General features: G+C 46.8%; 1 protein-coding gene across 5 annotated transcripts in view; it reads left to right on the plus strand.

Annotated features, from left to right (window-relative positions):
* The first annotated feature begins 1,150 nt into the window (after positions 1-1,150).
* PHF20 (PHD finger protein 20) overlaps positions 1,151-27,992 on the plus strand; it is a 93,814-nt gene continuing 66,972 nt past the window's right edge. For 4 of the 5 annotated variants that reach the window (XM_044298336.1, XM_044298340.1, XM_044298338.1 and 1 more), the window contains exon 1: positions 1,151-1,391. The gene's annotated coding sequence lies outside the window, so the exon portion shown is untranslated. Of the gene's footprint in view, positions 1,392-15,199; positions 15,406-27,992 lie in introns of those variants that run through there. The other variant, XM_044298337.1, reaches the window with a different exon arrangement.

Consider the following 27,992-nt stretch of genomic DNA (forward strand, 5'->3'; position numbering starts at 1 on the left):
CTGCCCCATAGAAATAAATGGGTCCGGAAAATGCAGAACGAAATTGCGGACGTGTGTATGGACCCCTAGAGTACTTTCACACTTGCGTCAAAGTTTTCCATTATTGAGTTCCATCCTAGGGGCTCAATACCGGAAAAGAACTGATCAGTTTTATCCTCATAGATTCTGAATTGAGAGAAATCCGTTCAGGATGCATCAGGATGTCTTCGGTTCAGTCCTTTTATGGTATTTGGACGGAGAAAAAAACGCAGCATGCTGTGTTTTTCTCTCCGACCCAAAATCCCGAACACCTGCCGGCATTTTTTTCCATTAGAATGTATTAGTGCCGGCATTAAAATTGCCACATGCGCAGACCTTTAAAAATGTAAAAAAAAAAAAATACCGGGTCAGTTTTTCTGGATGACACCGGAGAGACAGAACCGGTATTGCAATGCATTTGTGAGACGGATCCGCATCCGAATCCGTCTACAAATGGTTTCCGTTTACATATAGATTGCCGGATCCGGCAGGCAGTTCCGGCGATGGAACTGCCAGTTGGAATCCGGCAACACAAGTGTGAAAGTACCCTAAGGGTGGGTTCACATCAGCATTAGGCCTCATGCACACGACCGTCGTTTCATTCCGTGTCCGTTTTCCGTGATTTTCTGCGGACCCATTGACTTTCAAAGGGTCCGTTGAAAACTCTGCTAATGCACCGTTTGTCATCCGCGTCCGTGATTCCAGTTCGTCAAAAAAATATAACCTGTCCTTCTGCCCAAAGACTTGTAGTATGACGGAATGTAGAACGGAAGCCTTTAATCGAATACCAGCGCCACATTCAGGGCAGTGCAGCGCTCCCCACAGAGCTTCTCGCCGCGTCATTCTGTGACACTGGTGCTGTTTTTCTATATAGGAAATACGTGGTGTGAACAGAGTTCAACAGCAGAGCGCTTTCCCTTTCTACGCCACCCGCAACATCACTCAGCAGCAGCCAACCACCGCCGGCCGCACAAGTACGCCACGCTCCCCTAGGAAGGAAAATGCGCGCCAAAGCTCAGGTCACATGACCATCCCGCCTCCGCAAGTAGGAGGAACCACGAAGCCCCTCCCAATACGCGCCCTATCACTCAAAGCCGTCAGCCGTGACCACGCCCCCTCCCCCGCCGGCGCCTAGCGCTGGGTCTCGCACGCCCCCCCTCCAGCACACCTCCCGGGAGCGCGCACCGGCCATGCCGCGCAGTGTTAAAGCGAGGGAGGCGCTGACTGTGGTGAAGGGAGGCAGAACCATTATTTATTCCTGAGTAAATTCGCGCAGTAAGCAGCTGTCCCGAGGTCGCCGCGGCTGGAAGGGAAAATAACCACAGCCTTCTGTGAGGGGAGAAGACGGTGTCACCGGCCTGAGCTCCACACAGGTACACATCCATACTGCTGGCTGCCCACATGACGTTGACACGAGTGTCCCTGAGTGGGATGGGCAGGGGCTGCCGCTGTGGCTCTGCTGAGGCCGGGTGGCCGTGGAAATGACGCAGTGGTCGTCCGGGATATAACCGGGGAGATGTGGAGTTTAATGGGGTGGGGGGGCGTTATTAAACCGCCGGTCTCCCTCTTGTCTGCCTGCTGGTGATGGAGACATGGGCCAGCCAATCGGCGTGCTCCGGCGGCTGAGTGACAGTCCGACTGGCCTATCCGCGGAGTGGGCGGGACTAAGGATTCTTTTACCAGGTCCCTTTAAAACTCTCGTCCACGCTACCCTAGACGCGTTTTTTTTTTTTTTCTCCGTGTCGCGGTGTTTAAAGGGTTAAGGGTGGCCTCCTGCGAGCTGTGCTACAATCGCGAGTGACTATCGGGCAGCGCGGGCGACACGCGTCTTGTCGCTTCCTGCAGGATGTGATGGGTTGTCTGCAGCTGTGACGCAGCCCGATTGTCGCATGAGGAGCCGCCGGTTCTGCGGTCTCCTGGTGGGGGCAGGAGGCGGCACTGCAGCGGAGTAATGCCGGGCTCCTCCACCATCCTGTGCCAGGGCCCTCTTATTAACCCCCCTGATGCCGGAGAGACGCGTGATCCAGCAGGAGTCGTGTCCTGGGGGCTCCTGATGTGTGTACCCCCCAATTCTTGTGTTCAGTCTCTACTACGCTACATGAAATAGTCATACATACCGGACCGTGTCCTACAGTCGGTGGTTTGTCCTATTCCCATCCACTTCCTGCAGTCTGGCTACCGATGCACTCGTTAAATTGAGCACTTTCTATTGAGTTCCATGCGGGTGTCAATTATTTTATAAGAGCTCAGTCGTTGCGATCCACAAATTAGTGGCAGACGCTTTCAGGCCATCGCGGTGCATCCAGATGAGACTTACATCGGAGCAGGAGGATCGGCGTGAATTTTCAGAGATCTGCAGATTTTTGTAATGCTGTGTAGCCCTATTACAGTGACAGCATTATGTCAGTGTAATTCAGTAGATATAAATCAGTGTCGTGATGTGTGAGCCTGTAAGAGGAACCTCTCACTGACGCATGAGTTTACCGCGTTAAACTCTCTCCTGATGCCCTATATCAGACAGGTGGAGGAAAGCACACTGCGCAGGCGCGCCCACCCTCCGTTCATCTGTATAGGAGTTTTAAAAATATCGGAGTGCTATTTTTGGCAGAATGTGTTGCTCTAGAGCAGGGGTGCCCCAATCCAGCTGTTGCAAAACTACATTTCCCAGCATGCCCTGATAGCCTACAGCAGTGCATGATGGGAGTTGTAGTTTTACAACAGCTGGAGGGTCGCAGGCTGGGCCTGCCTGCTCTAGAGCCACAGCGGAAAGTCTGCAAGGTGAGAAGTATACTGACTCCTGTGGAGTTTCCATGGCTTTCCTGCCCGGTCTTACAGCTTCCTGTGGTGATTTAATACCAGTGTTTGGCACTTGGCTATTTTCTAGCAGATGAAACCCGCAAACCGATCTGCAGCAGAATGCACGTGACTTGGTGCTGCTATACCGCTGCAGTAACCGCACAGCTGCATGGGGCAGCATTTTTGCCTCTTTGCTGATTTTTGGCGCAGATTTGCCCTGGATTTCATCCTATGCATTGCAAAGGGTAAAATCCGCACATTGCTTTTCACTGCAAGTCCGCAGCATTTACACCACATGAGAACATGTCCTAATTCAGCTCTGTGGGTCTAGACTTGCTCCACACGAGCCGTATGGTATGAGTCAGGGTCTGTTCAGGGGAAAACTGATGGTTGAATATGTCTTGACCGCTATTACGTTCAGGGTTTCAGTTTTTGATGCTCTTTTTACGTGCGTGAAGGAAAACTGACGAATAAGCAACAGTCGGTGAGAAGCGCACTGCCTCAGATGTACATTCACTTCTATGAGGCAAGGGCTGCGTGAAAAACACCCGATTATAGAAGATGATGACCACCGCTCATGTGCACAGAACCACTGAAATGAATGGGTCAGGGTTCAGTCCTTTGACTGCACTCATCTCATCTGGACGGAAAACTCGCTCGTGTGAAAGAGGCCTTAGGGTGAATTCACATCTGGCAAATGTTGCCCTAAACTCCTGCGACTTAATAGCAGTCCCATACGTGGATGTGCATTATACCCCATTCAAATGTACAGGATAGTTGGAGGGGTTCCTACAACAAATCCGCCCGTGTGTGACTTTGTTCCATCTGGACAAGTCCTTCACCCAGTAGAGCTCAGGGTGGCAGCTTTGGGCCCCTTTCACACGAGCCAGTTTTCCGTCCGGGTGTGATGTGTGAAGTGAACGCATAGCACCCGCACTGAATCCTGACCCATTAAATTTTTTTTTTACGCATCAGTTCCGTGTTTTCACGCAGCCTTGACCACCATAAAAACGAATGCCCCATTCATTTTTATGGTGGTCAAGGCTGCGTGAAAACACGGAACTGATGCGTAAAAAAATGAATGGGTCAGGATTCAGTGCAGGTGCTATGTAATCCGGATGCATTGCATTTTCACTGATGGTTGCTAGGACATGTTGTCTGTAAACCTTTAGGTTTTTTCTTGCGAGTGAAAAACGCACTAAATCGCATTGCACCCGCACAGAAAAACAAACCCTGAACGCAATTGCAGACGCAACTGACTGAACTTGCTGGCAAAATTGTGCGAGTTTCACTGAACACATCCTGAGCCAATTACCGTCGTTTGTGTGAAAGAGGCCTCATTCATGTGAGCTTAGTCTGCTGGAGCTGCTCGTTGCATATTGTTTCCTGAGCATGGATACCCCTTCTGTAATAGTCATGCCATATAAAGACTTGTCCAGGTAAATACATTTTTTTTTTGGGTGTTTTACCTAATTCTTGGAGGTATGGAAAGCATGAGGACTTTTTTTTTTTTTTTTTTTTTTTTTTTTTTTTTTTTTCTTCCTCCTCCGTATGGGTAAGACTAATTTCATACGAGTGTATTCATCCATGAAATACTCTCCATGTGACTGCAGTATCTTTAAAGGGGTGTTCCAGTTCTTTCACATTATCCCCTATCCACAGGATTAGATTGGTGGCGGTCCTACTGCTTGGTGTTCTAAGGATAGCACAGTACAGCGCTATGTTCATTTCGGGGGGGGGGGGGGGGCCTGTATGGGATATGGTGGTGGTCCTAGTGGTAAGACCCCCACCAATCTAATGGTTATCCCCCATCGTGTGGATAGGGAATACCTTGAAACAACCAGATTACCTCTCTAAGGGCTTGTTCACACGACCGTTGGTGTCGCGTTCCTAATTGCGGACCGTTTTGTTGTCATTCTGCATCACGGATGTGGACCCATTCATTTCAATGGGTCCGGAGATGCGTAACGGAAGCGTGGAACACTGCGGAGTGCTTTCTGGGGTTCCGTTCTGTGCCTCTGCAACACAAAAAGAGAGAACATGTTCTATCTTTTTGTGGAACGGAGGGATCGCGGGCCCATTCAATTGAATAGGTCTGCAATCCCCATGCGGCTGCCTCACGGAAGGTGCCCGTGCATTGCGGACCGCAATTTGCGGTTCACGGCACGGGCATGGGACACCAACGGTTGTGTGAACGAACCCTAATGCTGTATGTTCCTGTGTGGGCTGACCTCGGCTGTACTGAATTGTATAGGGTTGTTCAATACCAAAATATTGATTTGGTTTCGATGCCATAAAAAAGTATTGCAATACTCGATACCACGTGAAAAAAATTCAATGTAAAAAAAAAAAGAAGCCGGGTGCATTCCACATTTTATGGAACGTCTGGCCCATTTTAGAACAGTCAGATCCTATTTTTGGGGGGACAAGGTGACTAAAAAAAGGCCAATCGCGTGGTTTTTATTTTTATGTTACGGCGCTCAACGCATAGGACACACAATTTTTTTTTTTTATATATTTTAAATTTGGACTTTTCAGACATGGTGATATGTTTATTTATATATTTTATATGTAAAATTGGGAAAGGGGGTGATTTAAACTTAATATTTTGGTGTGTGTGTGTGTGTGTGTGTGTGTGTGTGTTTGTTTTTTTTATTTTTATTTAATAACCATTTTCCCCCTGGGGCTAGAACCTGGGATCTTTTGATCCCTTGTCCTATTCACCCTGATAGGTCCTGTTCACCCTGATAGAGATCTAACACTCTCTGCTGCCCTGTGCATAGTACACACAGCAGCAGGCATGCTACCATGGCAGCCAGGGCTTCAGTAGCATCCTGGCTGCCATGGTAACCGATCGGAGCCCCAGGCTTACACTGCTGGGGCTCTGATCAGAAACTGCCACTGCCGCCAATGAGGGGACTCTGGCCACTGCCACCAATGATTTTAATATTTGGGGGGTGCACTGCGCCGCCGATTTTAAAATTGGGGGGTTGAGGGGAGGGGGCGCACTGTACCACCAATGGTTTTTAATACTTGGGAGGGCACACTGCGCCACCAATGATAATTTAGTTAACATTTAATACAGGAGGCGGGTGCGGCACCTGAGGGGCTAATTGCAGCTCCCTGCCAGCACCTGCCTCTGGGATTTGTATTAGAGAACCTTTAATCAGGCAAAAAAAATCTGAACTAAGTATCATGATATGTACAGCAGCGCCCAGGGATTCCACTGCACTTACGATTATCCCTGGGAGCCGCTCCGTTCTCCCGCTATGTCCTTCGGTATGTTCGGGGACTTGGTTATAGTAGGTGGAGACTGCCCTTGTTCTCCTGGGCGTCTCCTTCTCCCAGGCTGTGAGCTCTGCGCTGCGATTGGCCAGCGCTACAGCCTGGAAGAAGACGACACCCAGGAGAACAAGGGCAGTCTCTGCCCAGTATAACCAAGTCCCCCGAAGATACCGGAGGACATAGCGGGAGAACGGAGCGGCTCCCAGGGATAATAAGTGCAGTGAGATCCCTGGGCGCCGCTCTACATATCATGATACTTAGTTCAGAATTTTTTTCCAGATGAAATGGTCTCTTTAAACATTTACTTCCATTGGTGGCGCAGTGCGCCTGCCCCTCTCTCTTCATTGGTGGCGCAGTGCGCCTGCCCCTCTCTCTTCATTGGTGGCAGCACAGGGGGGAGGGAGAGACTGCTTCCTTCTCCCCTGTGCTGCTGAGGGGGAACACTGAGCGCGCTCCGATACTAGACTGCGCAATAGCGATGCCTAGTATTGAAAAAAGGCAAATCCTGGTATCGAGGTCGATACCAGACACAAGTATCAATTGGGTATTGAAAATTAGATGCCTAAAACAACCCTAGAATTGTGCTGACTGCCATTATGAGTATAGTTCAGTACAGCTGAGGCCAGACCGGAACACGGCATTAGAAGTCCTGATGAGCAGTCTTCAGTCCGTGAAATACTGTTGTCTGAATGTATTTCACAGGCTGAATATGAGGACCTGTCATGTCAACCACCTCCAAAACATTTAGGACTTAATCCTTTGTTTCCTCTTTTCCACCCGCAGTCGTCCCTGTTTTTCAGAGGCTGATATACAAATAGATGACGGGCGGACTTCACCGTCCTTTGTCAGCTTTGTGGCTGTGACATAGCTGCTGCAGGGGAGGCGGAGGGGGTCTGCACTTGAGCTTCTGCTTCCCCTTGGTGTCCGGATCTCCTTTGCTTCCCCTGATGCTTGCTGCGAGTGCCTTGGCTAAAAGACACGACATCTGTGTCAAGCCGTGTCCCAGCGTTGTCTCATGAGATGGTGTGAGTTTCACGAGATCTTGCTGCTGGAGCTGTTCCGACACGTCCATGATATAGGACAGTGACTCAAGTTCACGCCCTGGAGACCACCCAGTTGTCAGTTTTTCTTTGCATATTGGCCACACAAACAAGCAGGACTAATACAGGGTAATGGAGTCATGTGAAGACGTAGAAAGAAGGTAAGGGGCGACAGGAATCAAGGTTTGGTTGCAGTTTAAAGGAATATTCCCATAGGGCTTTGCAGAAATGGCATAGCACGCCCCGCTACCGTTTGTGCAGCCCCCATTGACTCTTACAGGCGTTATGGCCTGTAACCACCACCAACCCCTGGCTGCCACTTATGTGGGTTATTCCAATCTCAGCCATGAACGGCTCAGATAGGAGCAACCCCTTAATTTTTGGGGGGCATGGCCCATCAGGGACATTGATTGCATATCCCAGCAATATGCTATTAATGTCGGATAGGTGCGAGTCCCATCTCGAGGAGACTGTCCTGTTTCTCAATGGGCGTCTCCTCCTCCCTGGCTGTAGCGCGGTCCAATCACCGCCAAGGGAGAAGGTGTTTGTTTTTGTATTTTATTTTTATTTTGGGGGGTTTCTTCTCCCTGGCTGTGACGCTCTCCACTGTGATTGGAACGCGCTACAGTCAGGGAGGAGGAGACGTCTATTGAGAAACATAACGTCTCCTCCTCCCTGTTCCATGCTAATCATTTACATACCAGGCGGGAAAAGTGAACGGGGGGCACAGCGGGCAAACAGAGCGCTGGAGAGATAAGCTAGTATTCCTACAGAACCCTCTACTTATTTCATAATGTCTGGACCCATGAAAGGTCCTCTTTAAGTAGTAGTTAAAGGGGTTATCCCATCTTTTTAAGTCTGCCTAATTGTGTAGTTTTTGACACCAGTATCAACTTGCACAATAGAAGTTATCAGAGATTCGTCCTCACTTCTTATATATTTAACCTTCTTTTTTGTAGCCTTGTTTACTGCCGGTTGTGTGTTTTTTTTTTTTTTTTTTTTTTTTTTTTTTTTTTTTTACGCAGCCTGACCCGACTCTCGGGCTTGCGCATTTTCGCACCTGCGCGATGGATTCCTTTCGTTCGTCCTGTTTTTTTTTTTTTTTTCAGAGAACTTTCTGCGCCTGCGCGCTTGTTAGTTCTCCTGCGCTTATAAGTCTAGGTTATGGGTGGCAGAAGTAGGATTGTAGTTGCGGCGGCTGAGCAAATGATTTCCAGCTCACACGGGAGCGTGCACGCCAAGCAAGGAGGCGGAGTCAGTAGATCAGCAGACCGCTGATCCTGCTGTCAATCAATAGATATGTAAACGCCCCCTGACTGAGCAGTTTCTCGAACCTGAGAGAGCAGTCACGGCATGGAAATGAGAAGGTGGGATAACCCCTTTAATATAGATTTGTTTGTGGGGTTGTGTGCGCACTTTTGATCGCTGTGGTATTTCTTCTCTAAACTTCATGCTCATGATTTGGCTTTTTATGAGGTGTTTTTTTGCCAGACTCTCGTCACAAATGCTGCCACAGCAGTATAAAATATACAAAACCCTCTGTGAAGTGGATCTAAGGCGGCTTTCATATGGCTGCTGTCATGTGACATTTCCTGGACCGACCGAGGCTAATAGGAGCTGAACTCGCTGCCTCGTGGTAATCTCCTATGCTTGTGGGTCTGATACAGACAGTATCGTATGAGTACAGGACAGTAATCACTGATGCTGTGAGTTCGGCTCCAGTCAATCAAGGAGATGTGGCTTTCACATGGACCGCACAGCCATATGAATGCAGCCATGGAATGCTTGCAGCAGGCCCTGTTGGATGTTTCATGTAGACGGGCATGGCTTCTAGGGTCGACTTTCTCCACCGCTGGTAGCACCTTCAGCTGTTTGGATAAGAAACTTAAAGCAGCCTGTGGTCTCATTACACAAGGCCAAACAGAACGACCCTATGTACGTCCTAAACACGTGTACAGTTACATGCTGTACATCCCTTTCTGTAACCACTTCATATGCATGACCTCCTCTCCATTCCATATAGATGCTGCTGCCTTGACTCTACTTTTCTTAAGAGGTGGGGGTCCCAGAGGTGACACAAGTATAAGGAAGGCTCCCATTAAATGTGGCCCAGTGTTAGGTAGGTGTACTTTTCACCTCTGGGACCCAGAACAGATCTCCCAAAGTTAGTGAGCATGCTCAGCTATTTTCAAATCAGTGTACAGCTTGTATAACAGTGTAAATGTGGTGTGCCCTCAAAATAACTCGCACAGCCATTAATGTCTAAACCGCTGGCAACAAGTGCGTACACCCCTGAGTGAAAATGGGCAAGTTCTGCCTAAAGTGTCAATATTTTGTGTGACCACCATTATTTTCCAGCACTGCCTTAACTCTCTTGGGCATGGAGTTCATTAGAGCTTCACAGGTTGTCACTGAAATCTTCTTCCACTCCTCCATGACCACATCACGGAGCTGGTGGATGTTAGAGATCTTGTGCTCCTCCACCTTCTATTTGAGGATGCCCCACAGATCCTCAATAGGGTTTAGGTTTTGTGAAGGGTTAGCTCTTTTTCGGGGGTTGCAACCACACACGTATTCACGGACACAAAGTTTTAAGGTCCAAACATTGCTTTTCTTTTATTTGGCACCTCGGCAAAAACAAAACATAATACAAAACAAACACCTGCCCGGCTGGGCTCTAACTAAACATATAATAACCTGACTTGCCTAAAGTATATCTCAGTTCCCACACGGTTTCAGGTGTGGCTTTCTTAGCCATAGTCCAGCTCCCTTCCAGGCTGTAACCAAGTCAGTCTAGGCTATCTCCCAGCTTCGTGGTCCCTCAGCCTTGTCCAGCTGAGACCACATTCACAGAGCCTCCAGGCCTCTGTCCACAGGTAACACACTCCCCCCTAACCCTGGGTTCACACCTGAGCGTTTTACAACGCTCAACAAGGAGAAATCAATGCTTCCCTATGGGAATGGTTCTCACCTGGGCGTTTTACAGCGCGCTGTATTGCGCTGTAAAATGCCCGACGCTCAAAAGTTCTTGAGCTTCTTTGGGGCGTATTGTCGCTCGTTCCCGTACATAGACTTTCGGGAACGCACGACAATAGGCGTTCGCTTGTCTCTGTATGCGCGATTGTAAACGCCGGTACAATCGCGCATACAGAGCGCTCCATCGCGAACGCTCAGGTGTGAACCCAGCGTTGCTGACACTCTGGGAGGTGCTTTATGTCCAGTACCTCCAGCTGGTCTCACCTGTGGTGGAATAGGGGTGTGGATCACACTATCTACCTCCTTCCTTGCCTCTAACCTGTGTGAGACCTGTCACTGTCTCAGTGGCCAGTCCAGCACCTTTTACCCTCAGTTTCTTTAGCAAGACTATGGTCGTCTTGGAGGTGTTTGGGGTCGTTATCATCTTGGAATACCTCCCTGCAGCCCAGTTTCCAGAGGCAGATGATCTTGCTCTGCTTCAGTATCTATCTTGGTCTCATCAGATAACAGGACATGGTTCCAGTAATCCATGTCCTTAGTCTGCTTGTCATTAGCAAAATGTTTAGGGGGCTTTCTTATGCATCATCTTTAGAAGAGGTTTCCTTCTGGGACGACAGCCACGTAGACCAATTTGATGCAGTGTGTGGCGTATGGTCTGAGCACTGACAGATTGACACCCACACACAAACACACTCCTTTAACCGCTGGCAGCACTCATGCAATCAGCCTACAGCAGGCCATGGTGGGAGTTGTAGTTTTACAACAGCTGGAGGGCCGCAGGTTGAGAATCACTGGTCTAGGCCATCTTTATGTAGAGCAACTTTTTTTTTTTTTTTTTTTTTTTTTTTTTTTTTTTTTTTTCTTCTTCAGATACTCAGTTCTTTGCCATGAGGAGGCATGTTGAATTTGTTGAGAGAGAACACCAAATTTAACACACCTGCTCCCCATTCACACCTAAGACCTTGTAACACTGAGTCACATGAGTTATTTTGAGGACACACCACATTTACACTGACTACTTTACATTGTATCAAAGTGTCAGATCTTTGTTGTCCCATGAAAAGACAATAAAATATTTACAAAAATGTGAGGGGTGTACTGACTTTTGTGAGATGCTGTATCGGGGTGCTACCACATGTTCAGGTATTTTGATGCAGTGTTTAAAGCCAAAACCAGTAGTGGACCTTAAAAAGAATATGCCATTAATGTCCGATAAGCGCAGGTCCTATCTCTGCAAATGAAACGGCACACAGGTAATTTTGAAGCAGAAGAAGCGCTCATACCAGCACCGCTACCCCTTCCCCTTCAAACAGCTGGGAGTCAGACCCCCACCAATCTGATATTGACAGCCTATATTTAGGATAGGTCATCAATAGATACTCGTTGCACAACCCCTTTAAAGGATCTGATGCTAAAGGCCAACTTGACACAAGCGTTTTCAGTTCAGGAAACATTCCCAGTGTGACAGCTATATTTCCTGGCTAGAACACCGCTCCTCTGTCCCAAAGTCACAGCATCATAGTGATGTGTCCTCATCCGATCCGCATTTCTTCTGCAGAATAGATGCAGACCCATTTGTTTCAATGAAGCTGCCAAAAATACAGGTAGCGCCCCATGTGCTGTATGTCCGTTCTGCTGCCCCACAAAAAAGAGAGAACCTGTCCTATACTTGTTTGTTTTGCGTACAAGAATAGGCATTGTAACATTGAGTCTGCAAAAACAGCGATTCAACATGGACATCATCCGGATGTTTGCGGACTGCAAAGTGTATACGGTCATGTGAATGCATCCTAATCCTAGGCACTATGCATTGGAAAGGGTGGAATCCACGGAGGATAGACTGACATACTGGGGCTCTCTCATAATGTGTCGATGGTATTTCTTACTGTACCGTAAAACTGGGGGAGACTTGTCATAAGGGTAATACTGTGTGTGAAGTCTGTGTTTTTCAGGAGTCTGTGTCGGAGTACTTTGCTCATATCTAACGCGTCTGTTTAGAAATACTAGCCTTTTTAAAGTCTCTGATAAATATGGGGTGAAACTCATTAACATAGATAACGGCTGATTTTTCAGAACAGCAGTGTGTGGTGTAAAAAATCCCAAAAGTAGTGTTTTTTTTTTTTTTTTTTTTTTTTTTTTTTTTTGCACAAGAGACCTAAAAAAGTTCTAAACCTATTTTGGAACTTGATAAAGCCAGAATTCCCCCTTGTGTCTTGGCCACTTGCAAATCTGCAGCGTTTGTCATGTGGACATACCTTTGGGGATAATTTTTTTTTTTTTATGATTGCATTTTACTCATTTTGGGTTAAAAATCATTTTTTTTCAATTGGTCTTTTATTAAAAACAACTTATTAAATTACTAAAAGGTCATAAACGCTTTTATTTTATAGGGGTTATCCAATAGTACAAAATAGGAGGGGCCCAGATAAGGAGCCCTCAGCAGAGAGAAAATGCATATCCTGCTACTGGAAAAAATCTAAGCTGTGATGGGAAAACGGCTCATTTTTTAATTTTAATAAAGACCAATAAAAAAAAAAAAGACAAAACAAATTTGCCACCAAAGGTGTACATGGCCTTTTAGGGTGCATTAGTATCTAATCGCTAAAGTGTATGGTATTAGACAAATCTCCTGTACACTCAGCTTTTTTTTTTGTTTTTGTTTTTTCTTCTTGGGTGTGAAAATTGACCTGCTGTGCAGATTTTAAAACCTGCAGCTTGTCACTTGTTGTAATTTTGTGCGCATTTCAGACTTTAGTTCCGACTTAACCCTTTTCAATGGAAGGGTGAGATCTGCAGAATAGCCGCATTTCTTGCACACAACTGCACAGTGTGCTGAGTACAGCGCTCAGCTCGCCTCGAAAATGAGTGCTCCTGGACCCGTTCTTGTAATCGGTGGGCTCTCAGCGGCCAGACCCCCAGCGATCTGTGAAGGGGATGACCTAAAATATTGACACAACCCCTTACAGCTTAAAAAATAAAATAAAAACATGCTTTTTTGTGTTTATACAATTCAATAGCAAAGTGTAAACCCGTCTTAAAGGCTGTGGACACCTTTTTTTTTTTTTCTATTTATTGAGCTAAAAATAATTTTATTGGTCTTAGGCTATTTTCACACTAGTGTTTTTGCTGGATCCGGCAGGGTTCAGCAAAAAAAATATGCTTCCGTTACTGATGATGCAACCCTCTGCATCCGTTATGAACGGCTCTGGTTGTATTATCTGTAACGTAGCAGTGTCATGAACACCATTGAAAGTCAATGGGGGATGGATCCATTTTCTATTGTCAGAAAAACGGACCCGCCCCCCATTGACTTGCATTGTGGGTCATGACGGATCCGGAAAGTAAACATCGACATGCTGTGGTTTGCTCTCCGGTATGAGAACACAACCAGATGGAACGGAATGCATTTTGGAGCGTTCTGTTCAGTTGTTTTGTTCGCATTGACAATGAATGGGGAGAAAATGGAAGCGTTTTTCTCTGGTATTGAGACCCTATGACGGAGCTCAATACCGGAAAATATTAACTGCACAAAGGGAAAGTACCAGTCACACAGTTAGAAAAACAGTTAACCCTTTGTGACAAAACGGCTCAATATTATTTTTTTTTAAAACCAGTTGTAAAAACTATTTTTAGCCTAAAATGCGAATAAAAACCAATTGTAAAAATAAAATGTCCCTGAAGGTGCTCCTAGCCTTTAAAGGTGCTGCCACATTCTAATCTGCTGAATTTTGGATGAAACAAACGCCATTTGTTGCATTTCTTTCCTGAAAAGGGGGAAATGCAAAACTGAATGACCTGAATTACAGAATAGTTACATTGATGTCATTGTCTGCTGTGCGTTTCCCTTGCCTGAAGAAAATGCAGCACAAGCGCAGGTATTTTTTTCTGCACCCTTTGATTACCTGCAAACAAGTGCAGACTTCAGAATTCAACACAGTTTTTGACGTATTATGCTTCATTCACACATCAGTGTTTGGTCAGTGATTTCCATCAGTGCTTTTGAGCCAAAACCAGGTGCGGCTCTAAACACAGAACAGGAGCAGATCTTTCCCTCATGCCTTATGTCTGTGGAGGCTCCAGTCCTGGTTTTGGCTCAAAATCACTGACCAAACACTGATGTGTGAATAAGGCTTTACTTGCAGTTATTGGTGCAGACTTTGCAGATTGCTCACCCTTGTATTGGAAAAGGTGACACCCACACAACTTCTGCAGATTTCTAAATCTACATGGGGGGGGGGGGGGTCTGACATGTATGCTTTTTGCTGCTGCTGCAGTTGACCTGCGTAATCTGCACCACCGGGTGCACACTGCTGCAGGCAGTCCACTGCTCCGTAGTTCTTATCAAGAATTGGGACCTGTTCTATCTTTTGCGGAGCCGCAGAACAGACGTGCGGATGCAGGCAGCACATGGTGTAATTGAAATTAATGGGTCCACAAAAAAATGCTAAGATGCGGTCTGAAACTACTGTGGATGTGCCCAGTGCTGTCCTAGTGATCTCCCCTACCTGCATTCTCTGCACAGACTGGCACATAGAGGTGGGGTCCTTCCTGCAGCCCCACTTTGGATGCTGGGCAATATTGTATGGACTCCTGTGCTGTGGCATACCGTTTATGGGCACAGCAGTCAGGAATGGCAGAAAGGTGGCACCTCTGCATAAGCACAATTATTTTAACCATTTAGAGGTGTCCTTACCACTTGGGCCTGGAGGTTATGACCAGGGATGGTGTTGCAGTGCCACTTGCTTCCTTATTATCTTGGCTGAGGATAGCCTTCATTGTAACGCCCAAAAGATGGGTAGCTGACAACCACTTCTCTGCAGGCTAATGGTATTTGGGAACATATGATACATGATGGGGGGCTGTTTGTTACATGTTAGAGGCCATTGAGCAGGCACTACTCGGATGGTCATGCCAGCTGTTGGGGCATCTGGCTGTATCTCCAGTGGAGAGAGGTCACCTGCTGTCAGCTGCACATGGAGCCCCCGCCGAGTCCTCCCTGTGCAGCACGGCCTCCGCCTGCCGTCTGCATACTCGCCAGCAGGGGGCAGGATGCGTCAGCTTGTTAACCTTTGTGGCGGCCAGCTTCTCGGCGGTTCCCGGTTCACGGCTTGTCCCGCAGCCCCAGCGGTGTGTGGCGGAGCGCCCGTGCCGATCCGGCGCCTTGTGTGCTATGGTGAGAACAGCAGCAGCCCGGGTAACCCGCCCTGCAGGCGGCGCCAGCTCCCAGACAGCGGGCCTCTCTCCACGTGGATCGCAGTGCTGAGAATCGGAGGCGGAGGAAGAGGCAGCGGTGGGTGAGGGGGCGCCGATGCTGGCGGGAGGTGGTGGGTAAGGGGACGCCGGTTCTGGCGGGAGGCGGTGTGTGAGGGGGCGCCGGTCCTGGCGGGAGGCGATGTGCGCCCTGGCTTTGTGTGGTCCCCCTCCATGTGCTGTCATGTCTCTGCCCTATAGCATTCCTCTGCACCCACTGACTGTCATGGAGGGCAGCCGCTCCCTGGTGGCTTAGGAGCGCTCTGCTTATCTCGTGCCTTAGGTCGGGGCAGCGGAGGCTCCAGAGCATTGCTCCGCTATCGCAGTGAGGTTATGAATGGCACTTTGCTTTGTGCCAATTCCTCTAGAGGGCGCTGCATGCCCAGCACTGCCAGAACTAGTGGTGTCCACTGTCAATGGAGCCCTATGTGATGTCTCATAGGCTGCACCATCCCTGCATGGATACAGTAGACAAATGCTTCATTCACTGACAGCATGTGCAGGGTTTCCTCATAGACCCTCCTGTAGGGGAAATGCACCACATGGACAGAAGTATTGGGACACGTACACCCTGCACCTACAGGAGCTGTTAGAAAGTACCATTCTAAGTGCTTTGTGCACTTTTGCACAGCCATGCGGGAACAGACGAGGACCTTCCCCAAACTGTCCCCACAAAGCTGGAATCCTACAATTGTCCAATATGTCTTGTATGCTGAAGTATTAAAGGATAGATTATCAATATCAATATTTTTTTTGGGGGGGGGGGGGGGTCCAACAACCCCTGCTGATCAACTGGAGCCCCTTTAAGATTACCCTTCCCTGGAACTAAGGGGCCCAGCCCCTGATGGGGCCCCCCCCCATACCATTATCTCTCCTCCACCACAATGTACAGCTATGTACACAATGCAGTCAGGCAGGTAAAGTTCTGGTATTCGCCAAATCCAGTGCATCAGACCCCGGATAGGGAAGAGTAATCGCTCCACAAAAGGTGTTTCCTGCTGTACAGTGCCTGCAGGCTCTACATCACGCCACCTGACACTTGGCATTGTGCCTGGTGATGTAAGGCTTCCATGCAACTGTTCGGCCCTGGAAACCCTTTCCATAAATCTCCTGGTGCAGTTTTTGTACTGATGTTATTGGCAGAGGAGGTTTGGACTTATGGGGTCAGCAGAGCGTCAGTGACTTTTCCCACCGTACACCTCACTCTATAACTTCACGTGGTCTACAAATTCATGAGTTGCTGTGGTTTCTGAATGCTTCCACTCTGTAATAATACCTCTCGAAGTTGATGAGGAATATCTAGGAGTGTAGACATGTCGGAAACCGACTTGAGGCAGGGGTGGCATCCTATAACAGGACCACGCTGGAATTCAGTGAGCGCTTTAGAACAAGGGATTTTCTCACAAATGTTGGTAAAGGCAGACTGCATGGTTAGGGACTGGAATTTATACACCTGTAGCAATTGCTCTGAAGGAAACATTTGAGCTGGCCCATGCGCACAAACGTATTTTCTTTTTTGTCCCTTTCAATGGGAATCATTCATTTCAATGGGTCCGCAAAAAACCCACAAGTTACTGTGCATTCCATTTCCTTATGTCCGTTCCGCAAAAAAAAAGAACTTATCCTGTTATTGTCTGTGTTATGAACAAGGACGGTACTGTTCTATCAGTGGCCAGCTGTTCCGCTCCGCAAATACGGAATGCACACGGACTTTATCCATATCTTTTGCGGATCAGTTTTTTTGCGCACCGCAAAATACATACGGTTGTATGCATGAGCCGTAAGAGTTGTGTCCTGATACTTTTGTTCATGTAGGTTAGCTGTAGACACAATGTGGCGTACCTAGGAATGACTTGACTGACCTAAGCTGGCCTTACAGTATAAACCATACATGAAGGAATGTTTATGGTAGCCGATGCAGAATATGGGGTCTTTCTGGTTTATTTTTGCTTGTTGACAGCAGGTGATTTGACATGTGACTGGCTGCATTTAAAGGCATTGTCTCGCTACAGCAAATGGCATTTATCATGTAGAGACAAGGCGCTTACTAATGTATCGTGATTGTCTATATTGCCTCCTTTGACTGGATTCATTTTTCCATCACTTTATACACTGCTGGTTTCAATGGTTTGGACCACCCTGCAATCCAGCATAGGTGGCCGTGCTTGCACACTATAGGATAAAGCGCCCCGGCCGTGTGCAGCAGCTCCCAACCCAACGACCTGGTATCTGTAGTGCCCTTTACGTAGTGTATTAGTCGATGAGTTTTTAAGAAATACCGCCATGGAGGTAAAAACTGTGTAAAAATGGTCTAGGCTAGACTCCTAATTGCAATTTAGTGTTTTTATTTGTTTTGAGGTACAGCCTGGAGTAGATGCAAAAGGATAAAAAAAGTATAGATCAGTGATCAGCAACCTCCAGCGGTTCTGAAACTACAACTCCCAGAATCCTCACTTCTATGGGAGTTACAAGGATAGCCAAGTAAGTTTGCATGCTGGGAGTTGTGGTTTCCTAACAGCTGGGGTGCCGGAGGTTGCTAATCCCTGGTATAGAAAAACGACCACTATAGTGCCTCTCATTTGTACCTGCTTTTAAAGAGGACCTGTTACCACAAAATGCAGGCAGCGGGCGTCATTAGTGAGCTCCTCCTCAGTATGGGGAAAAGCTATCGCTCGTCCTCATACAGAATCATTATTAGCTGGTGTGATCTGCTGCCTGCATAAAATATGCTATTGCCTGATCATGTGCTGGCGGCACCTTTACACCGGAAGGTCATCGCTAACGAGTAGGGATCGGCCGATATTCAGGATTTTGAATGTTATCGGCAGCTATTTTGCCGATATACCGATAACGTATGGGGAACAAGGATCGCCCCCCCCCCCCCGAAACCCCAGTATTAATCATTGGTAGTGCAGTGCGCCCCAACCCCAGTATTAATCATTGTTGGTGCAGTGTGCCCCCCCACCCAAGCCCCCTAGTATTAATCATTGGTGGCAGTGGCCACTGGGTCCCCTCCTCCTCACTGACAGTTCTGATCGGAGCCCCAGCAGTGTACTGCTCCGATCAGAACTGTCAGTGAGGAGGAAGGGCTCCAATCTGTTACCATGGCAGCCAGGACACTATTGAAGCCCTGTCTGCCATAGTTGCCTCCCTGCTGCTGAGCACAGAGCAGCAGGGACAGTGTGAGGTCCTATTCACCCTGATGGAGATCTAGCAGGGTGAATAGGACAAGGGTTCTAGTCCCTAAGGGGGCTAATAGTCAGGAACAAAAAAAAACACACCAAAATATTAATTATAAATTAAAAAAAGATTTACAAAAAAAAATACACGTTAACAATAAACATTCATTTTCAGAAGATTTGTGTAGGAATTTTTAATTTTGCAAGAATGAAAATTCACAGATTATCGGTATCGGCCCTAAAAAAAATATCAATTTCGGTCGATCCCTACTCGCGAACATTCCTTCTTACGAATGATCTGGCGGACCCCTGCCCACTGTAATAGTCGGTCACTGTCGTGGCACCTAAGCCAGTTTTCCATTTCACCAGTTTTGATAAATGTGGCTCTAGACTGGAAAAAGTGCCCTGGGTGGTGGTCACACTGCTCTTTACTTACCCCATACACTAGAGCTTCCGGCTGTTCTGGTGTCTTCTAGGCCCAAATTTTACTACTAGAATATTTCAGTAATCTTTCAAATGTATTTCTATTACTTTTGCTCTGTGTGGGGTACAGTGTTACCAAATCGCCTTTGACCTAAACCACTTGTATCCCTATTAGTGCATATGATCCCTCCTACATCACATCACCAATACATACAGCCCCTTAACAAATACTCAGGGGCTTTCACATGTGCTGTTCTGATGCCGTTTTTGAAGCTACTGACTGTGCTGGATAAAAATGGAGTTGAATCAAAAAAATTCACCCAAAATGGCACATGTGACAACAATCTGTGGATATTGATGACCTGTTCCCACAATATCTGATCTGTGGGAAAAATAAACTGTGGATTGATCCAGACCCAGAAGGCTCAGATTGCTTTGCCAGCATACTACAGGTCAACACCTATTCAAGTGAATTGAACCTAAGCCTCAGTACGTTGGCATGGCCACTACCGAGGACCGAGCCTTCTGCTTCCAACCTCGTTCACAGTTTTGTTTTCTGGAGTTGCAGAAAACAGCAATTTGGAGGTGGTGCTAGGAGTTAGACCACCACCAATCGGATATTGATGACCAATTCTGAGAATAGTATAAGGAGGGAAATCCTGCTACATCTTATGAGTGGTTTGTCTGTACACAGCTATTCATAAGTGTACCATATTCCTTTCTGTGGCATGCACCTCTGATGTGCCTTATCCTCAGATGAGGAACATTGGAACCTTATTGTGTCTCCGTGACTCATTCAGGAAATGGCCCTGTGTTCTCATGGACAATAAAGACCTCTGGGGATGTTAGTGGTGGATCAATCAAGGGGCCACTAAAGGTTAATGTCTCCTAACTAGATAGATATATTCTAATTTTTTTTCTATAGTACTGATACTCTGTGAAATTTCAGGCTGATAGCCGATAATTTATACAGATATTCTTTGCATTTTCATTTTTGAAAGAACAAATTCCTACACACCCGACCTCTATGAGCGGTAGCTGCGATCTGTGGCAGTTAACCCCTTAGATGCAGCACCTGAGGGGTTAACTGCCGCGGATGGCAGCTATTTGTCAGAGGTCGGGTGCGGCTGTATGATTTTGCAGCCAGCACTGGCCTCCTGTTGAATTTGAATGAGTGAGTTAACATCATTGGTGGCGCAGTGACCACAGCCCCTCCCCTTCTCTCATTGGTGGCGCAGTGACCACAGCCCCTCCCCTTCTCCTGACAACAGCGCGATCCTTGTTCCTGATTAGTTATCGGCAAAATACATACCGGTAAGGCCTCTTTCACACTTGCGTTGTCCGGATCCGGCGTGTACTCCACTTGCCGGAATTACACGCCGGATCCGGAAAAACGCAAGTGTACTGAAAGCATTTGAAGACGGATCCGTCTTCAAAATGCTTTCAGTGTTACTATGGCAGCCAGGACGCTATTAAAGTCCTGGTTGCCATAGTAGTAGTGGGGAGCGATATACTTACAGTCCACGCGGCTCCCGGGGCACTCCAGAGTGACGTCAGAGCGCCCCATGCTCATGGATGACGTGCCATGCGATCACGTGATCCACGCGCTTGGGGCGCCCTGACGTCACTCTAGAGCGCCCCGGGAGCCGCACGGACGGTAAGTATGCTGCTCCCCCGCTCCCCGCTACTCTTTACCATGGCTGCCAGGACTTTAGCGTCCCGGCAGCCATGGTAACCATTCAGAAAAGGCTAAACGTCGCATCCGGCAATGTGCCGAAACGACGTTTAGCTTAAGGCCGGATCTGGATCAATGCCTTTCAATGGGCATTGATTCCGGATCTGGCCTTGCGGCAAGTCTTCAGGATTTTTGGCCGGAGCAAAAAGCGCAGCATGCTGCAGTATTTTCTCCGGCCCAAAAACGTTCCGTTCCGGAACTTAAGACATCCTGATGCATCCTTAACGGATTTCACTCCATTCAGAATGCATGGGGATAAAACTGATCAGGATTCTTCCGGCATAGAGCCCCGACGACGGAACTCTATGCCGGAAGAAAAGAACTCAGATGTGAAAGAGCCCTAAAACCGATAATCAGTCAATCCCTACTCCTAATAACCTTCAAAAAGCAGGCCTTTGTGTAGTGCATCTTTAACCACCTCAGGACCGCCGTACGCAGGATTGCGTCCTGCCGGCGGTCCTGCTCTTCTGGGTGGACGCATATACGCGTCCTCCCGCGATAGCCGAGATTTCCTGTGAAAGCGCGCGCACAGGCGCGCGCGCGCTCACAGGAACGGAAGGTAAGCGAGTGGATCTCCAGCATGCCAGCGGCGATCGTTCGCTGGCAGGCTGGAGATCCGAATTTTTTAACCCCTAACAGGTATATTAGACGCTGTTTTCATAACAGCGTCTAATATACCTCCTACCTGGTCCTCTGGTGGTCCCTTTTGTTAGGATCGACCACCAGAGGACTCAGGTAGCTCAGTACAGTCGCACCAAACACCACACTACACTACACCCCCCCCGTCACTTATTAACCCCTTATAAACCCCCGATCACCCATGATCACCCCATATAAACTCCCTGATCACCCCCCTGTCATTGATCACCGCCCTGTCATTGATCACCCCCCTGTCAGGCTCCGTTCAGACGTCCGTATGATTTTTACGGATACATGGATCGGATCCGCAAAAAGCATACGGACGTCTGAATGGAGCCTTACAGGGGGGTGATCAATGACAGGCGGGTGATCACCCATATACACTCCCTGATCACCCCCTGTCATTGATCACTCCCCTGTAAGGCTCCATTCAGACGTCCGCATGATTTTTACGGATCCATGGATACATGGATCGGATCCGCAAAACACATGCGGACGTCTGAATGGAGCCTTACAGGGGGTGATCAATGACAGGCGGGTGATCACCCATATACACTCCCTGATCACCCCCCTGTCATTGATAACCCCCCTGTAAGGCTCCATTCAGATGTCCGCATGCGTTCTGTGGATCCGATCCATGGATCCGTAAAAAAATCATGCGGATGTCTGAATGGAGCCTTACAGGGGGGGTGATCAGTGACAGGGGGGTGATCACCCTGATCACCCCCTGTCATTGATAACCCCCCTGTAAGGCTCCATTCAGACGTCCGCATGCGTTCTGTGGATCCGATCCATGTATCCATGGATCCGTAAAAAATCATGCGGATGTCTGAATGGAGCCTTACAGGGGGGGTGATCAGTGACAGGGGGGTGATCACCCTGATCACCCCCTGTCATTGATAACCCCCCTTTAAGGCTCCATTCAGACGTCCGCATGCGTTCTGTGGATCCGATCCATGGATCCGTAAAAAATCATGCGGATGTCTGAATGGAGCCTTACAGGGGGGGTGATCAGTGACAGGGGGGTGATCACCCTGATCACCCCCTGTCATTGATAACCCCCCTGTAAGGCTCCATTCAGACGTCCGCATGCGTTCTGTGGATCCGATCCATGGATCCGTAAAAAATCATGCGGATGTCTGAATGGAGCCTTACAGGGGGGGTGATCAATGACAGGGGGGTGATCAGGGAGTCTATATGGGTGATCACCCCCCCTGTCATTGATCACCCCCTCCCCCCTGGTAAGGCTCCATTCAGACATTTTTTTGGGCACAAGTTAGCGGAAATTTTTTGTTTGTTTTTGTTTTTTCTTACTAAGTCTCATATTCTACTAACTTGTGTCAAAAAATAAAATCTCACATGGACGCACCATACCCCTCACGGAATCCAAATGCGTAAACATTTTTAGACATTTATATTCCAGACTTCTTCTCACGCTTTAGGGCCCCTAAAAAGCCAGGGCAGTATAAATACCCCACATGTGACCCCATTTCGGAAAGAAGACACCCCAAGGTATTCCGTGAGGGGCATATTGAGTCCATGAAAGATTGAAATTTTTGTCCTAAGTTAGCGGAAAGTGAGACTTTGTGAGAAAAAAAACAACACAAAAAATCAATATCCGCTAACTGATGCAAAAAAAAAAAAATTCTAGGAACTCGCCATGCCCCTCATTGAATACCTTGGGGTGTCTTCTTTCCAAAGTGGGGTCACATGTGGGGTATTTATACTGCCCTGGCTTTTTAGGGGCCCGAAAGTGTGAGAAGAAGTCTGGGATCCAAATGTCTAAAAATGCCCTCCTAAAAGGAATTTGGGCCCCTTTGCCCACCTTGGCTGCAAAAAAGTGTCACACATGTGGTATCGCCGTACTCAGGAGAAGTTGGGGAATGTGTTTTGGGGTGTCATTTTACATATACCCATGCTGGGTGAGAAAAATATCTTGGTCAAATGCCAACTTTGTATAAAAAAATGGGAAAAGTTGTCTTTTGCCAAGATATTTCTCTCACCCAGCATGGGTATATGTAAAATGACACCCCAAAACACATTGCCCAACTTCTCCTGAGTACGGCGATACCAGATGTGTCACACTTTTTTGCTGCCAAGGTGGGCAAAGGGGCACATATTCCAAAGTGCACCTTTCAGATTTTGCAGGCCATTTTTTACACATTTTGATTGCAAAGTTCTTCTCACACATTTGGGCCCCTAAATTGCCAGGGCAGTATAACTACGCCACAAGTGACCCCATTTTGGAAAGAAGACACCCCAAGGTATTCCGTGAGGGGCACGGCGAGTTCCTAGAATTTTTTATTTTTTGTCACAAGTTAGCGGAAAATGATGATTTTTCTTTTTTTTTCTTTTTTCCTTACAAAGTCTCATATTCCACTAACTTGCGACAAAAAATAAAAAATTCTAGGAACTCGCCATGCCCCTCACGGAATACCTTGGGGTGTCTTCTTTCCAAAATGGGGTCACTTGTGGCGTAGTTATACTGCCCTGGCAATTTAGGGGCCCAAATGTGTAAGAAGTACCTTGCAATCAAAATGTGTAAAAAATGGCCTGTGAAATCCGAAAGGTGCACTTTGGAATATGTGCCCCTTTGCCCACCTTGGCAGCAAAAAAGTGTGACACATCTGGTATCGCCGTACTCAGGAGAAGTTGGGCAATGTGTTTTGGGGTGTCATTTTACATATACCCATGCTGGGTGAGAAAAATATCTTGGTCAAATGCCAACTTTGTATAAAAAAATGGGAAAAGTTGTCTTTTGCCAAGATATTTCTGTCACCCAGCATGGGTATATGTAAAATGACACCCCAAAACACATTCCCCAACTTCTCCTGAGTACGGCGATACCAGATGTGTGACACTTTTATGCTGCCAAGGTGGGCAAAGGGGCACATATTCCAAAGTGCACCTTTCGGATTTTACCGGTCATTTTTTACAGATTTTGATTGCAAAGTACTTCTCACACATTTGGGCCCCTAAATTGCCAGGGCAGTATAACTACGCCACAAGTGACCCCATTTTGGAAAGAAGACACCCCAAGGTATTCCGTGAGGGGCATGGCGAGTTCCTAGAATTTTTTATTTTTTGTCGCAAGTTAGTGGAATATGAGACTTTGTAAGGAAAAAAGAAAAAAAAAGAAAAATCATCATTTTCCGCTAACTTGTGACAAAAAATAAAAAATTCTAGGAACTCGCCGTGCCCCTCACGGAATACCTTGGGGTGTCTTCTTTCCAAAATGGGGTCACTTGTGGGGTAGTTATACTGCCCTGGCAATTTAGGGGCCCAAATGTGTGAGAAGAACTTTGCAATCAAAATGTGTAAAAAATGGCCTGCAAAATCTGAAAGGTGCACTTTGGAATATGTGCCCCTTTGCCCACCTTGGCAGCAAAAAAGTGTGACACATCTGGTATCGCCGTACTCAGGAGAAGTTGGGGAATGTGTTTTGGGGTGTCATTTTACATATACCCATGCTGGATGAGAGAAATATCTTGGCAAAAGACAACTTTTCCCATTTTTTTTTTTTATACAAAGTTGGCATTTGACCAAGATATTTTTCTCACCCAGCATGGGTATATGTAAAATGACACCCCAAAACACATTCCCCAACTTCTCCTGAGTACGGCGATACCAGATGTGTCACACTTTTTTGCTGCCAAGGTGGGCAAAGGGGCACATATTCCAAAGTGCACCTTTTGGATTTCACCGGTCATTTCTTACACATTTTGATTGCAAAGTTCTTCTCACACATTTGGGCCCCTAAATTGCCAGGGCAGTATAACTACCCCACAAGTGACCCCATTTTGGAAAGAAGACACCCCAAGGTATTCTGTGAGGGGCATGGTGAGTTCCTAGAATTTTTTTATTTTTTGTCGCAAGTTAGTTGAATTTGAGACTTTGTAAGAAAAAAAAAAAAAAAAAAAATCATCATCATTTTCCGCTAACTTGTGACAAAAAATAAAAAGTTCTATGAACTCACTATGCCCATCAGCGAATACCTTAGGGTGTCTACTTTCCGAAATGGGGTCATTTGTGGGGGTTTTCTACTGTTTGGGCATTGTAGAACCTCAGGAAACATGACAGGTGCTCAGAAAATCAGAGCTGTTTCAAAAAGCGGAAATTCACATTTTTGTACCATAGTTTGTAAATGCTATAACTTTTACCCAAACCATTTTTTTTTTTTTATCAAAGACATGTAGAACAATAAATTTGGCTAAAAATTTATATATGGATGTCGTGTTTTTTTTGCAAAATTTTTCAGCTGAAAGTGAAAAATGTCATTTTTTTTGCAAAAAAATCGTTACATTTTGATTAATAACAAAAAAAGTAAAAATGCCAGCAGCAATGAAATACCACCCAATGAAAGCTCCATTAGTGAGAAGAAAAGGAGGTAAAATTCATTTGGGTGGTAAGTTGCATGACCGAGCAATAAACGGTGAAAGGAGTGTAGTGCCGAAGTGTAAAAAGTGCTCTGGTCATGAAGGGGGTTTCACCTAGCGGGGCTGAAGTGGTTAAAAAACTATTTGTCCCTGTGATTTCAGCAAATTATATCCTTTACATTGCAGAATGTGAAATCTAGTAAATAATCTGCTGCAGTGTGCCCTCTAGCCTTACCGATGCTTTCTGCTGCATGCCTTAAGGCTTCCTTCACACTTTGCGGATCATGTGTGTTTTTTCCTGGGCTGATTCTCTTGCAGAAAAACAGCATCGTAATGCAGTACCAGCTAGGGTTGATGGATATCCAAAATATTCCCATGATAACGATATTAAGAAATTTATCGCAATAAATGCCCATGTAGAAGAAACACTCAAAACATCTTCTCATGTTTCCTTGTTGCCCCCATACAGTATATTGTCTCCTTGATGCAACCATCCAGTAAGATTTCTTTGTTGCCCTACCAAGAACAGGGCTCCTGTTCCACCCTGACCCGATGGAGCGGCACGTTTTGCATGCGCCCTGCTGCTCTATGGGAGTGCTGGAGACTCTGTCACTCCCATAGACAATGGGACATGCTAGTGGAAAGCCCTGATAAATGGGTTCTTCAGAGTGTGATAGAGATCCAATCCATTTATTAAGAGGATCATGCACCCCTCGTAACTTGTTGCATTCTCCGCAGTTCATGTGCCAGAACTGAAATCTACTCTATGCAACTTCTATTACTGGCAAAACATTCTCATAATTGATTTATGTGGGGCAATGCTGGGAAGTTGGATAGCGGGTTGGTTTCCCTGTTTTTTGGGCAGCTGCTGGAGACTTCTACGCTATAGAGGTGTGCGTACAGATGTGTAACGTGCACCAGACGTTTAGAAGCTGCGCACTGTCCAGTGTGACTGCCCCTATGGCGTCACTGACATACCGCAGTAATTATAAAACGATGAATACCGGTGTATCGCCTAACTCTGTTAGCGAAGTGTAGGAAATAAGACAAATCTCATGCAGTTTGCTTTTTTTCCTCCTTGCAGAATTCGACCTGTCGTGCGTATTTTGAAATCTGCAACGTGTCAATTGTGCAGATTTCACCCTCTGTGATGCAAGGGTGAGATCTGCAGTACTACCTAAAGTGCAGGCCGTCTTTCAGAAATTCCGTGCTGATTTCTGTGCGTTTTCTCACAAATATCCGCATGTCACCCCCACACAAACAATTGACATGCTGCAGATTTGAAAATCCACACAGCAGTTCAATTTCCACACGGAATGAAAGTGTACATGAGACTTGTGAAATGTTAGACTTTGCTGATACTGTATTATGCTGCAGTTTTTCCACACAAGAATCTGAGCACAAAAAAACATGTGTAATCTACGACTTGTGCAGGTAGCCTAAGGCCCCTTTCACACGGGCGAGTTTTCCGTGCGGGTGCGATCCGTGCGGCGAACGTATGGCACCCGCACTAAATCCTGACCCATTCATTTCTATGGGGCTGTGCACATGAGCGATGTTTTTAACGCATCACTTGTGCGTTCAGTTGAAATCGCAGCATGCTCTATATTTTCCGATTTTGACGTGACGCAGGCCCCATAGAAGTGAATGGGGTGTGAAAATCGGATGGCATCCACAAGCAAGTGCGGATGCGGTGCGATTTGCACGCATGGTTGCTAGGAGACCATGGGGATGGAGACCCGATCATTATTATTTTCCCTTATAACATGGTTATAAGGGAAAATAATAGCATTCTGAATACAGAATGCATAGTAAACCAGCGCTAGAGGGGTTAAAAAAAAATAAAAAATAATTTAACTCACCTTAGTCCACTTGCTCGCGAAGCCCGGCATCTCCTTGTGTCTCCGCTGCTGATGAACAGGACCTGGGGTGAGCTACTCCATTAAATAGAGCTTAAGGACCTTCGATGACGTCACTCCGGTCATCACATGATCTTTTACCATGGTGAATCACCATGGTAAAAGATCATGTGACGTACCATGTGATGACTGGAGTGACGTCATCGAAGGTCCTTAACCTGTATTTAATGGAGCAGCTCACCCCAGGTCCTGTTCATCAGCAGCGGAGACACAAGGAGATGCCAGCTTCGCGAGCAAGTGGACTAAGGTGAGTTAAAAAATTTTTTATTTTTTTTTAACCCCTCTAGCGCTGGTTTACTATGCATTCTGTATTCAGAATGCTATTATTTTCCCTTATAACCATGTTATAAGGGAAA

Source organism: Bufo gargarizans, chromosome 6 (assembly GCF_014858855.1).
Source record: "Bufo gargarizans isolate SCDJY-AF-19 chromosome 6, ASM1485885v1, whole genome shotgun sequence".
Lineage (NCBI taxonomy): Eukaryota > Metazoa > Chordata > Amphibia > Anura > Bufonidae > Bufo > Bufo gargarizans.